At 42.5% G+C, this 14,911-nt stretch overlaps 1 protein-coding gene and 1 long non-coding RNA gene across 5 annotated transcripts in view; one reads left to right on the forward strand and one right to left on the reverse strand.

Moving 5' to 3' along the window:
• Positions 1–14,911, reverse strand: part of LOC121980583 — a 91,261-nt gene that overhangs the window by 55,413 nt on the left and 20,937 nt on the right. The window lies entirely within an intron of this gene.
• LOC121980584 lies at positions 1,758–2,087 on the forward strand. Its single transcript, XR_006111600.1, has 2 exons — positions 1,758–1,882; positions 1,993–2,087. It is a non-coding gene; the product is annotated as an uncharacterized LOC121980584 (long non-coding RNA).

Genomic DNA, 14,911 nt, shown 5'->3' on the forward strand with positions numbered 1-14,911 from the left:
TTGAGTATAAGTCAATATGCACAAAGGTGTTTGAATATCTCACAGATGATTCATCACTCCTTTTATAAGGAGATGTATACCCAATAATCTCTTGTCAGGATTATTACTTTTAAGTGTTTGGCCAAAGCATTACACATCAAGATTAGGTCTTCTTGGATACATGTTTGAGTAATTTGAATCTGCAGGATAAAGGAACTACTACTTGGACTAGGTGTAACTTAGTCAGTCTAGTAGGAATTGACACATAGAGCATGTCTTGAACCAAGTAGGTATAAAATGAGTGAAATGAACAAACACACTAATAACTGTAGTTGCTGAATGATTCAAAATTATTCAAGAATCAACTATTATTTTTCAATTAATTGGGGGACATGATGTACTACTTGGTGCCACTCATGATCAATCTATAATTAATAGTTAATTATGGATGACCAACATAAATAGGATACTTATTGGGGTGCATGCATTATGAGTATGTCCAAAACACTTAAAATAAGTTTCAGAATTGGATTCTCAAATTGAGAAAGACTAAGTCTGGTAAGACCAAACGAGATGCAAATATAGAAGATATTTATTAGAACATGATAGTGGGGCATACCTCTTGTAGGCAAGGTTGAATCCCTTTTGATTTAGTTATGAATCAAAAATTGATTTGGTTTAATAATGAACCAAGAGTGGTTTAGTTTTGAACCAATCTTAATGATAGTGGATCAAGTTGCTATTGAGTTTTGGGTTTGGAAGATGACTTACTCCCCAAATTATTGTGAAGAGGTATATATATATATATATATATATATATATATATATATATATATATATATATATATACCCCTCTATGAGTAGAAGAGATTAATTAATTATTCATTGGAGAAAAACCTAATATTGATTAGATTTCCTCTCCCTCTCTTTGCCGCCGCCAACAAGCACAAGGAAGAAACTCCTCCTTGCACCGCCGAACAGCCTAACTTTTGGTTGTGCTATTGTTGTCGGCCACTTTCTAGCATCCAAGACCCTCTGCTATCGGCAATAGCCACCGACAACATCCTTCAATAGCATCAGACAGCTGTTGTGCTGCCCCCTTGGTTGTCGTCAGCTCCCGCCCAACTGGCATCATCTGCTCCAATCGGAGACCAACCACCTACTATCAGCCTCCCTCCCGGCAACCTACCCCCTACTGTCAACAATCCAGCAGCCAGTAGCAACTTTAAGGGTCATCGGGCAACATGCCAATTGTAAAATACCGGAAAAATAGGGAATATTAATAAGGGATTTTTCCGGAATTTTTGGAAATTTTTCGGGTATTTTTCGGAGCTCGTACGGACGAGTTAACGGGGACAAAAACGGGGCCCGGAAAAGCCTGTTTAGGTTACCCCGTTTAAGCGAGGAAATGTTTATATTTACATTTCCTTTTCTTTATTTTCTTTTATTTTCTTTTTCTTCCCTCAACGCCGAACTCGTGCCATTTCCCTTTCCTCTTCCGCGCGTGCCGAAGCCGACGCCGAGCCCTAACCGCTCTCCAGAGCCGAACTCCTCTTCCCACTGCTGCCAGCGACGGCAAACTCTATTGTACAACGCTGCCGACGCCCTTCTCTCGATCTCTGCCGCCGGTGACGAGAGCCACCGCCGACCCCCTGTCGCCCTAGCTGTGGAGATACCGAGCACTAGCCGATCGCCTCCCTCGTCTGCACGCCCTACTCCCTCTGCCGTCGGCATCCGAGCCCTAGCGCCGATTTTTCTTCTCCTCTTCCGAGTTTAGGCTGCCTCCAAGCTGTGCTGTTCGGGGGATTTAGGAATTAGGGCTTGCTGTTGGTTGTTCTTGGGTTCGGCAGCCATTTTCCAGCGGCTACCTTTCTCTGGTAGCAACATCCCTGCTGTGGGTGAGGTAAGATCAGTGAATTATTTTCTTGAGTTAGGTTGTTGTTGGAATACTATGTTTGAACCCTAAATCTGATCCGTGGTCTCCACTCTTGCCATTACCTTTGATCCGGACAGTGTAGGGGAATCTTGAAGAGAAGTGTTTACTGTAAGTTTTCTTGGATTTGGCAGCTACTTCCATCCAGCAGCAAGGAACCGCTGTGGAGGTTAAGGTGAGGCATAGGAATTTAATATATGCTGTTGATCATGTATGAGTTGATTTAGGTAGGAATTGGTACATATATAATTTCTTATGCATTTGAATTAGGTGATTGATTATGTAGAGGTGTAATCATGTGAAAATGGATTAGGTGTGGAATTGGTCTGATGGTATGATTAGGGTTAAGGTAAATTAACCCTAGTTAATTGTTGGATTTATGTTAGCTTCTCGTGGATTTGATTTAGCTATTTTATCTATATGAAATTAGCTAAACCTGGAAACTATAAATATTACAGGACCTTGACGCGAGACGAGTATCTCGATGTCGGATTTGGACATTTCTATTGGAGGCGGGTACTTTTGACTTTTTGTCTTTGATATGCTTAGTAATGAAATTAACATATTGCATTAATTATGTCCTTTATTTGTTTCGGTTAGTCACTACCCAATTTCTAATACATGATTGATTGATTGCTTGATTTGCATCCCATGTATATTTTATTTGTTTATACATGCTTATAGGGGGTAGTGATATACCATGCTTCACCATGTTCAGGACCTAGGTTTTTATACCTTCTGTGTACCTTTGATTCGATATGATTCGTTGACCTAGGGTGCACTTTTCTATATATATGGATTAGGTCAGGATGTTTATATGATTATTGCCATGCATCATTTGCATGATTGCATGCTGTGCGATAGTCCGCTCCATTATTGTTAAGCACATCGCCAGTTACATGGATCTGCACACACCACCACTCATGGGTTAGTGGTCGATTCTGTGTGCAGCAGGGACTCTGTTAGGCACCGCTGGTCCGCTCATGGGGAGTGTGACACAACGTGTTATCCGGCAGGATTCCTCCCCGTCATCGTGAGATGAGAGCATTGCGCGCCCCCATTTATGATTTGGGGTAGGAGGATAGGTGTACTCGACAGCATCCCGCCCACTCGGTCACTCATGAGTAGTGATGACAGAGTGCACGGTTGTCACAACCCTCCCACTCGGCCTCACTATTGTGTGTGAGATGATCGATGGCGTCGGGTGACCGCGTCATTGGCATCATATGCATGATGCATTTATTGCTTGTGTTTGTGGTTGCTGCATATTGCATATTGTTTGATACCTATGTTTGACATGCAGGTGATTCCTATACCACCTTGACCGCTTGACCTTATACTCGGACTGGTTAGTACATTCTCTGCTTACTTCAGATGCATTTTATCTTTCTTATCGTGAGATACGCATGATTAGTGCTAGGTGTTGTTTCTTTACTTGTACCTGCTGAGTGTTGGACTCACCCGCCTCCATTGTTGATATTTTCAGGTTGATGCTGTCAGGTCCCTGCAGACCTCGAGGATGTGATTGGGTTTTCATTTGGTTTTCTGTTCTAGACTGTTTGCACTTGTTATGTTCTGGATTTATTTACTTATGGACATGGTATAGATTTTATTATATCGATGGATTTGGATTTGGTTTTATTCTACTACATGCCTGCCAAGAGGTGAGTTCGTCGGTTTTGAGCTTTACGAGTGTAGTTGAGTAGGGTGGATTTTGAGTCGAGTACTATTGTTGTTTACTATTATATACTGTCCAGAGGCTGAATATATATATAAACTACGTGGTGATTGTTTTATTTCTTGTTATTATTCCAACCGCCTGTGGTATATGAGATGTAGAAAGTTTCGATTGTCCACCGTACAGGGGAGATTATTTTCTGGACAGGGTCTCCTCCGGGGCGTGACAATTTAGTGGTATCGGAGCATGGATTTTTTGTATTTTGGATTTTCGGATTTATCGATACCAATTTATTCGTATCGAGCGGTTAATACCGCTTTGGTGTTCGGAGATTTATCTGACACCGTTGTTGGTATTCGGATATTTGGGTTAGCGTGTTTCTTAGTCAAACCGTATTATCGATTTTCGATATGGTTATGTTTTGGATTTCCGTTTTGGATTTATATGGCGTTCGAATTTCGAGGTCAAATTGGGGACTACGGTAAATAGGTATGTTGTTATTTTATGTTGTTATATTGGTATTGATATCGTAATTTAATTTAACGGATGAGACGATCTACCAGACGCGAGGTGCCGACGACCACGCGCGAGGACCACGGATCTCCGAAGATGCCCATCGTTAGTGAGCCCGCCGTGATGACTCAGACGGGAGCATCTCAAACCCGATAGCTCCTATAGAGATACCTACTTTGGCCACACCGACCAGATCCACGCCTGCTTACAAGACCATCGGGGTACCATGTGTGATCTCAGACGTATCCTACCACCCCTGGATCTGTATCCTATACCGGCAGTGCCTCTTGGCATATCGTACCATTACCTGCACTCCGTTGTTCATCACCGACGCTTATGCTATATACTGGGGAGTTCCTCCGCTTATTCCGGCCACAGTAGTATCGACTGTCGCAATATCATATGCACGAGCTAGGATTCCAGACCGGCCGAGTCGATGAAGACTCGCTTCACTCTTTTCCGCGGAGATCTCGATCCAGTATGGCTATGGATAGAGACTATGGAGCGACTTTCTTCTATACGGCTTGTTCGGTGGGAGAAAGCGCTACCATTTACGGATGAAGCTAATGCCGGTGGGTTACTCGGTATTATTGCGCGTCATGGACCAGTTCGAGAGGCTTTTGAGCCGTTTCTTCCCTATCGATGTCTCGCCAGATTTTATGAGTCGAAGGCGGACCGAGTATATCAATTCCTCCGCTCCGGCTTTTGTCGAGTTAGTCATGAGATGTAACTCACGATGCGCTTTATGATTGGATGGTTATCTCGTACGGATTAGGGATTTCATCTTACTCGATGCATTGAATCGAGCTTTGATGATAGAGTTAGCTCGGCATATCCTGACAGAAAAGAAAGCATACCGTCGACATCGTGACAGTCCAGCGGACGGCGTGTGACATCCTCGAGTAGTCACGGGGTGTCGAGTACTTAGGGCGCCTCGTAGCCTCGTAAATCGTGGCGTCTTCAAGACGCTCCGGCTTTCTCGAGCCGGCAACCACCTTCGTGATACTCATTGTTTCGGATGGGTCCAGATCACCTCACTCGCCTTGCTCTTGCTGGGGCGCTTTTATTGCAAGGCACCAAGCCGAGATTGTGTCGGCAAGGCTCAAAGACACGGCCTTGGAGGACGGTCAGGCATCGAGGGAGAAGGAGCGGATTAGCATAAGGTCACGGCGAGAGAGCAATGACATTTGGCAGCTCCCTGCAGTCAAGAAGCAGATTTGGCATGCTACAGATCGGAAGTCGGGCAAAGCGTAGTTCTGCAAACATTGTGCAAGTAGTAGTGATCGGCCTGACAATGATAGTATCATCCTCGGTTATATCATACAGTCCACAGTCAGCTTCGTGTCACCAACACGCCGTGACCGACATCAGCATTGGCAGCACCTCCTCCGCGTAGAGAGGTCGTGTTCATGCTATTACCAGAGAGGATGCTCGCCTCGGATCCGCTTTTCCGACGTATCCGTCCATTTCCGCTATTTCCGACGTCATTTCTGATTACATATGACACGTGATCGCGCACTCTCTGGTATGATGCGCGATGAGTGCGTTGTTCCCTCTCCGGCTCTGCGATACTTTACGCCACCCAGAGATCTGAGGGGCGTTACGCTAGAGATGTCGGCACTTACACTGTTATCTCAACATGATACTACAGATGTTCGCATGTGGTTTGATTCATTCGTCGCGTATCGATCATTACGCTGCTACCGCCGAGGGTGGTCACCTGCCCGAACCAACCTCGTGGTTTCCAGCGGACACAGGCAGATTAGTGCCGGCCACGGTACTCGTATCATATGGTCGTTTCATGATCTGATCGAGCGTTAGTTCATGCCTCCGACGCTGTTGTCCGGAATACCCAAATGTATCTGGAGGCCTTGCCTCCCGTGGAGTTATGAGGTGATTCGGAACTGGACATCGAAGTCCGTGTATGGCGATGGACAAAGAGTTGAGCAGTAAGGTTCAACTCGTGAGCTTTTGACAGGGATTTATTCGCCTAGTGTTTCACCATGGGGTTCTCCAGTCAAGAAAAAGGATGGTACCATGAGGTTATGTATTGACTACATCGTCAGAAATAAATATCCATTACCACGGATTGAGGATTTATTTGATCAGCTCGGAGGTACATCAGTGTATTCTAAGATTGATCCGCGATCCGGATATCATCACTGAGAGTCAGAGACCGTACCCGATACGGTCATTATGAGTTTTGGTAATGCCATTTGGGCTTACCAATGCTCCAATGTTTATGGACTTGATGAATCGCATTTTTCGGAGTAATGGATCAGTTTGTTATCGTTTTCATTGATGACATATTGGTCTACTCTCCGAGGAGGAGCATGCATCTTCGCACATCTTTGATTCTTGACGACATCACCGCGAAGTTCGTAAGTGTGCATTCGCCTATCCTCGTTGGTTTTCCGGGACACGTGGTTTCTAGCAGGTATTTCGGTTGATCCTCGGAAGATCGAGGTCATCACCGATTGGGAGCGGTAGTCGATTGAGATCCGCAGTCGATTGGCGGATATTACCGACGCTTTGTCGAGGATTCTCGCGTATTGCTATGCCGCTGACACGTCTTACCGGAAAGGCGTGAAGTTTACATGGTCCGAGGATTGCGAGACAAGCTTTGGTGAGCGAGAGATTAGTGTCGGCTCAGCTTTGGTTTTACCTTGAGAGGATGGTTGTACTTTACACCGACGCATCTCTTTGGGGTTTGGCACTGCAGAGTAGTCTCTTATGCTTCTCGTTGAAGGAGCATGAGAAGAACTACCAGTTCATGACTTGGAGTTAGTGCCATCATCTTTGCTCGAAGCTTTATCATCATTTATACGGTATCACATTTGAGATTCTCACCGATCATAAGAGTCTCAAATACATTTTCACTCGAAGGAGCTTAATCTCCGACAGAGGAGATGGATGGAGTTCCTGAAGGACTACGATTGTACCACCCGGAAAAGCTAATGTGGTTGCCGATCGCTTAGCAGAAGTCCAGAGGGACTTTAGCTTGCCACCAGTTCTGGTTCTGATTTGATTCAGGATTTTTCTGAGTTAGACTGGAGGAGCAGGGACCGACAGAGCAGGGTATTCTTCGTCGTCGATCAGGACGAGGATCCGAGAGGCCCAGGCTGGTGATCAGCATTTGCAGTTCATTAGCAGTCAGATAGCTTCCGGGCAGCAGACTGAGTTTACACGAGACGAGGAGGGTATCATATACTTCCGAGGCAGATTATGCGTACCTCAGTCTCATCCGGTCTTACAGGAGCTATTACAGGAGGCACACCGTTCTCGATTTGCGATCCATCCAGGCGGGACCCGTATGTATCGAGACTTGAGGCGTTCCTATTGGTGGAACGGCATGAAGAAAGACATCGCGGATTTCGTAGCTAGATGTCTTGTCTGTCAGCAGGTGAAGGCTGAACACCAGAGACCTGCAGGATTACTTCAGCGGATTCCTATTCCTGAGTGGAAGTGGGATCACATTACCATGGACTTTGTGGTAGGGTTGCCGAGGACACGACGAGGCCATGACGCGATTTGGGTAATCGTTAATCGATTAACCAAATCAGGGCACTTCTTAGCGATCCGGAGGATTGATTCCCTGGATCGATTGCCAGATCTATATTGCCGGGAGATCATCAGACTACATGGTGTTCCGTTGAGTATCATTTCGGATAGAGATCCACGGTTTACGTCTCGTAGTCTGCAGCGAGCCTTGGGTACACATCTCCGCTTGATGCGACTTTCCATCCACGCGGATGGCGGACCATTCGGCGTTAGAGGACCCGCTGAGATCATGTGTTATGGATTTCGGAGGACCTTAGCTGAGTTGCCTACAACAATAGCTTTCATTCGGCTATCCGGATGGCACCGTTTGAGGCGTTGTATGGTAGACCTTGTCGGACACCCGTCCTCTGGGATGAGGTTGGAGAGGCCCTTGGGACCTCATAGAGTTCAGCAGGATGCAGAGTTGGTACTATCAGACGGAGGATGTCGAGGCGCAGGATCGCCGTAAGAGTTATCTTGATCGGAGACGGACCACTAGAGTTCTCTGTTAGCGACCATGTATTTCTACGAGTTTCACCCACGAAAGGGGTGAAGAGATTTAGCCTCAGGGGTAAGCTCAGGTACATTGGTCCTTTCGAGATCTTGGAGAGGATCGGAGCGAGAGCTTACCGACTAGCACCGTCCCTGTCAGGCGTTCACGATGTATTTCACGTATCGATGTTGAGGAGATACGTCTTGGCAGATATTCGATTCGATTCAGCTGACATTACATATGAGGAGGTTGATGCAGGATTCTCCCACAAGAGCGTCGGTTAAACAAGACTATCCGGCTGGTTAAAGTCGGATGGCAGCATCATTCGGACGAGGAGGCTACTTGGGAGCTTGAGGATACGATCCGAGCTCGATATCCCCATCTTTTCACGTGAGGTATGTGATTTATTTACCGTTCAGCATTAAAACTCTATATCTGTTGTTAGTATGTGCTGATGGTAGATAACGAAATTTGGGGACCAAATTTTTATTAGTGGGGAGAATGTAAAATACCGGAAAAAGGGAATATTAATAAGGGATTTTTTAGGAATTTTTGGGTATTTTTCGGAGACCGTATGGACGAGTTAACGGGGACAAAAAGGGGCCCGGAAAAGTTTGTTTAGGTTACCCTTAAGCGAGGAAATGTTATATTTACTTTTCTTTTTCTATTTTCTTTTTTCTTTTTCTTCCCTTCTCCTCTCACGCCCGACACCTTCCTCCTCCCTTGCCCTAATCGCCGGCCCGGCGGTTTCTTCCTCGACGCCACCACAGCGACGCCGTCTGTGCCTAAATCCCCTCTGCCGCCGGCGACGAGAGCCACCGCCGACCCCTTGTCGCCCTAGCTGTGGAGATACCGAGCACTAACCGATCGCCTCCCTCGTCTACACGCCCTACTCCCTCTGCCGTCGGCATCCGAGCCCTAGCGCCGATTTTTCTTCTCCTCTTCTGAGTTTAGGTTGCCTCCAAGTTGTGCTGTTCGGGGGATTTAGGAATTAGGGTTTGTTGTTGGTTGTTCTTGGGTTCGGCAGCCATTTTCCAGCGGCTACCTTTCTCTGGTAGCAACATCCCTGCTGTGGGTGAGGTAAGATCAGTGAATTATTTTCTTGAGTTAGGTTGTTGTTGGAATACTATGTTTGAACCCTAAATCTGATCCGTGGTCTCCACTCTTGCCATTACCTTTGATCCGGACAGTGTAGGGGAATCTTGAAGAGAAGTGTTTACTGTAAGTTTTCTTGGATTTGGCAGCTACTTCCATCCAGCAGCAAGGAACCGTTGTGGAGGTTAAGGTGAGGCATAGGAATTTAATATATGCTGTTGATCATGTATGAGTTGATTTAGGTAGGAATTGGTACATATATAATTTCTTATGCATTTGAATTAGGTGATTGATTATGTAGAGGTGTAATCATGTGAAAATGGATTAGGTGTGGAATTGGTCTGATGGTATGATTAGGGTTAAGGTAAATTAACCCTAGTTAATTGTTGGATTTATGTTAGCTTCTCGTGGATTTGATTTAGCTATTTTATCTATATGAAATTAGCTAAACCTGGAAACTATAAATATTACAGGACCTTGACGCGAGACGAGTATCTCGATGTCGGATTTGGACATTTCTATTGGAGGCGGGTACTTTTGACTTTTTGTCTTTGATATGCTTAGTAATGAAATTAACATATTGCATTAATTATGTCCTTTATTTGTTTCGGTTAGTCACTACCCAATATCTGATACATGATTGATTGATTGCTTGATTTGCATCCCATGTATACTTTATTTGTTTATACATGCTTATAGGGGGTAGTGATACACCATGCTTCACCATGTTCAGGACCTAGGTTTTTATACCTTCTGTGTACCTTTGATTCGATATGATTCGTTGACCTAGGGTGCACTTTTCTATATATATGGATTAGGTCAGGATGTTTATATGGTTATTGTCATGCATGATTTGCATGATTGCATGCTGTGCGATAGTCCGCTCCATTATTGTTGAGCACATCGCCAGTTACATGGATCTGCACACACCACCACTCATGGGTTAGTGGTCGATTCAGGCAGAGTGTGTTGCAGCAGGGACTCTGTTAGGCGCCGTTGGTCCGCTAATGGGTAGTGTGACACAACGTGTTATCTGGCAGGGATTCCTCCCCGTCTTTGAGTACCGGGAGATGAGAGCATTGCGCTCCCCCATTTATAATTTGGGGTAGGAGGATAGGTGTACTCCGACAGCATCCCGTCCACTCGGTCACTCATCAGGAGTAGTGACGACAGAGTGCACGGTTGTCACAGCCCTACCCACTCGGCCTCACTATTGTGTGTGAGATGATCGACTGGCGTCAGGGGTGACCAGGACGCATCATTGGCATCATATGCATGATGCATTTATTGCTTGTGTTTGTGGTTGCTGCATTTATATGCTGCATATTATTTGGATACCTATGTTTGACATGCATACAGGATTCCTATACCACTCGGACTGTTTGACCTTATACTCGGGACTCGTTAGTACAGATTCTCTGCTTACAGATGCATTTTATCTTTCTTATCAGACGCATGATTAGTGCTAGGTGTTGTTTCTTTACTTTGCATATCAATTGTACTGCCGAGTGTTGGACTCACCCGCCTCCATTGTTGATATTTTCAGTTGATCTGTCAGGAGAGATTCGCTGGTCCCTGCAGACCTCGAGGATGTGATTGAGTTTTCATTTGGTTTCCTTTTCTGTTCTAGACTGTTTGCACTTGTTATGTTCTGGATTTATTTACTTATGGACATGGTATAGATTTTATTATATCGATGGATTTGGATTTGGTTTTTATTCTACTACATGCCTGCCTGGACGGCATAAGAGGTGAGTTCGTCGGTTTTGAGCTTTACGAGTGTAGTTGAGTAGGGTGGATTTCGAGTCAGAGTACTATCGTTGTTTACTATTATATACTGCGTGGTTGTGACAGCCAGAGGCTGAATATATATATATAAACTGCGTGGTGATTGTTTTTATTTCTTGTTATTATTCCAGCCGCCTGTGGTTGAGGTATATGAGATGTAGAAAAGTTTCAGATTGTCCACCGTACAGGGGAGATGCTGCCAAAATTTTCTCGGACAGGGTCTCCTCTGGGGGCGTGACACCAATAGGCTACTGTCCCCTTACTTTATGTCGTCGGGTTACCCTCACTGTCGGGCACAAAGTCGAGGTGGGATTCTCTCTTGGATTCATCGCCTTCTCCATTTGTTTAGTACCAAATCAGAGATGAAAACCTATGGCTTAGTGAAGTCATCTCAAAGATATCTCGGCATGGATATCAATAGAGGCAAACTTGGTTAAGTTTGTAATTTGATGTTGTTTCCTCTACACATTATCCAATAGGTATAATTTCTTAATGAAACTTAGTTCTACGGCTATGTCTGTGCATGTGTGTATCATGTATGTGTGATGTATGTATTATAATAATTTAAGAAATTATTATGCTTTCACGGCTTGTTTTATAAAAACAAATTTAAAGTGCGCATAGAAACACCCAACAATAATTTTCAATGATTGATGTATCAAAGGTTGCAAATTCTAAAGCAAGGCATCCGGTTAGTGGAAGAATATACCTCTAATTTTTTTAGCTCATTGCTAGGAACAAAATACATGAGACTGAAGATCAGTTAGTGGTCTGGTAATCGAGGGTTTGAATTACCAGATCCAAGATATTTTGAATATGTTTAGCCCTATTTTTGTATCTACTACACACCAGAGGGCATTGGCTTTTAAAAAAACATGCATGTTGAAATAGTGGATTTTTCTTGACAAATGTTGTGAGCGAGGGCCTGAGCATAGTGGTTGTTGGTAGTAATGGCAGTGTGGGAGGAAATAAAGGTATCAAGTAATTTAACATAGGAAGTGGCAGAAGTGGCGGCCTAATGTATTTTAATTATGGAGACATCAGACACAGGTTGTCGGAGTGTAAAAAGGTTATAGGAAAGAAAACACTATTTGTTGACAATGAAGATTGTGAAGAGAAAGAAGCAGAGATCATGAGAGACCCAGTGAATGACGAGGATGCCATCAACGAAGTACTGTTGGAAGGAGATGTTGGGACAACACTGGTAGTTTGACGCTCTTGTTTGACGCTGAAGTTAGTAGTGGACAATGACTGATTGTAGAGTAACATTTTTCAGTCACCTTGTACTATCTTTGGCAAGGTTTGTCGCTTTATGATCAATGCATGCAGTTGTAAAAATATTGTCTGTTGAAGCTGTGTAGAGACTGAATATCCTAATAGAGAATCATCCTAAAGCCTATGAATTAGCATGGATTACGAAAGGTGATTAAATATTAGTATTTAAGAGGGCTCTTGTTCCATTTTTTATTAGTCTAAATTATAAGGATGTTGTTAGGTGTAATGTAGTAGTGATGAATGATTGTCACTTATTGTTAAGTCGACCGTGGCACTATGATAAAGGTGTACATAGGGGCATAGTCAGGATTTTCAACCTAGAGGGGTGATTTTCAAAAAAAAAAATCAAACACTAATCAGCCTAGAGGGGTGATTTTCAAAAAATTCAAACACTAATCAACCTAGAGGGGAGATTTTCAAAAAATTTAAACATTAGTGTTAATCAATTTTCACAATCCAAAAGCCTATATTTCAAATTTAAGGAGCTGAAAACAAACATAAATTTAAAATTTTGACCTTAACCCTTAGTTCTAGTTGAAACAATGATTTGTTGATCCCTAGAGGTTATCTATGACTCAAAGTCAAATAATCATTTGTGATCTTGCTTCCTCATAATATTTAACATTCCTACATATGAGACCCCCATTCCAATATAAATAATCATCCTAACTAAAAACCTAATAAAATAAAGTTTATAATTTACAACTCTCCTTGAATTAATGAAATATGAAAGAAAAAAGGAACAACTTACTCTGTTTGTTGTTGTTGTGGTTGGACAAAGGAAAAAAAGAGTCGGTTATAAAGGGTTGCTTGCTAAAAAATAATAAATTGAAAACCATTGCTTTTGAGAACAAATAGAGAAGAGAAGATAAGGAGAAAGAAGCAAAAGAGGAGAGTTTTACCTTCTTCATTATCAACCTTGACTAGTTTCGATGAGCTTGACAATGACACAAAGAGAGAAAGATAAGACAAAACAAGGATATTCTTGCAGTTCCAACAAAATCATAAAAAACACAAGAAGAGGAAGAAGTGAGAGCTGAGGGCTACTCTTGTTGCTAGAAGAGGGCAACAGTTGATATTGTGTTTCTTACTTGCTGGAGAAGAGAAAGGAGAAGAAAAGAAAGCTCTTGTACTTGAAAAGAGGAGAGGAAAAAAACATGCAAATTTATTGTTGTCAGACAAGAGAAGGAGAAGAAGGAAATGAGAAAGAAGATGAAGGGAAAAATAAAATAGAGGAATGGATAAACGCATAGCGGTAGCATACAACATGGCAGGGGTTGCAACATGCATAGGGAGAAAAGGAAGAAAAAAAAGGTTTCCCCAAAAATATCCTAATTTATTTTAAACTGATTGATCTCATTTAAACCTTAAATTTGATTCTACCATAACTTGACCAAATTAATTCAAAATCAATCATGATTTAAAACCAACGTAATCTTTATCTCTGTGTCTATCCAATGGATTTTATTCAAACACAATCCAATTTTAATTTAGCGCTCTCATTTTATATTCTACGATTTAGTTCATTTGTTTATTATTAAATATTTTATTTTAAAAATTCAATACTTAACCTTCCAAGTCACGATATTTCCTCATAAAAATGATACCAATGGATAGCTTTGATCGAGGGATTTCTAAATATGTGATCAATTTCAATTTTCTAGTATAATAATTGTGAATTGACCGGTCAAAGTGGATTGAGGGCTTTCCAAATATATAGCATTATTTTTTTTTAAAAAAAAAAAAAAAATGCATCACGATGGACAAGCCAATACTTATAGTTTTGTGTTCAAGGGAATTAAAATTGTACTCCTACCTTGTAGATAGTCAGTGGAACACCCCAAACCTAAGGTGAAGTTGCGGTTTTATTGTCTCGAGCTCGATTGACAAGGAGCTACTAGAAGTAGAAAAGGGATATATGTTGATGGGAAAAGAAATGACTAAATACAATAAATTTCAGAATTTGTGGCTCCACTTATTGTCGAATTTAGTGAGCTTTTTCCTCTGCCAAGTGAATGGCCTCCTTTGCATGATATTCAACATCATATCATTTTGAAGTCGGGAACAACACTACCAAATAGAGCACAATACAAGATGAGCTTGTGTTAGCATGAGGAGCTGAGATGACAGGTTGAAAATTTATTAGTTAAGAGCCATATTAGGGTGATCATGAGTTCTTGTGATGTACCTGCCCTTTTAATACCAAATATGGATGACACTTGACGTATGTGTGTGGACAGTAGGACCATCAATAAAATCACTATTAGCTACCATTTTCCCATTCCTTGTTTAAATGATTTGCTTGACTAGATTAGTGAATCTATCATGTTTATTGAATTGATTTTGAAGAGTAGGTACTATCATATTCACATTAGACATGGGGATGAATGAAAGACAATTTTTAAGACTAGGGAAGGACTGTATGAATGACTAGTGATATATTTTGGGTTGTCTAATGCTCCTAGTATTTTCATGCAGGTGATGAGTCAATTATTATGGTCGTTTATCGGTAAATTTGTTGTAGTGCACTTTGATGATATTCTAATATATAGTGTAACCCCTGAAAACATCTTCAACATATGAGGGAGGTTTTTAGTGTGTTGCTCTAAGAGAAATT

The sequence above is a fragment of the Zingiber officinale genome, chromosome 5A (assembly GCF_018446385.1).
Source record: "Zingiber officinale cultivar Zhangliang chromosome 5A, Zo_v1.1, whole genome shotgun sequence".
Taxonomy (NCBI): domain Eukaryota; kingdom Viridiplantae; phylum Streptophyta; class Magnoliopsida; order Zingiberales; family Zingiberaceae; genus Zingiber; species Zingiber officinale.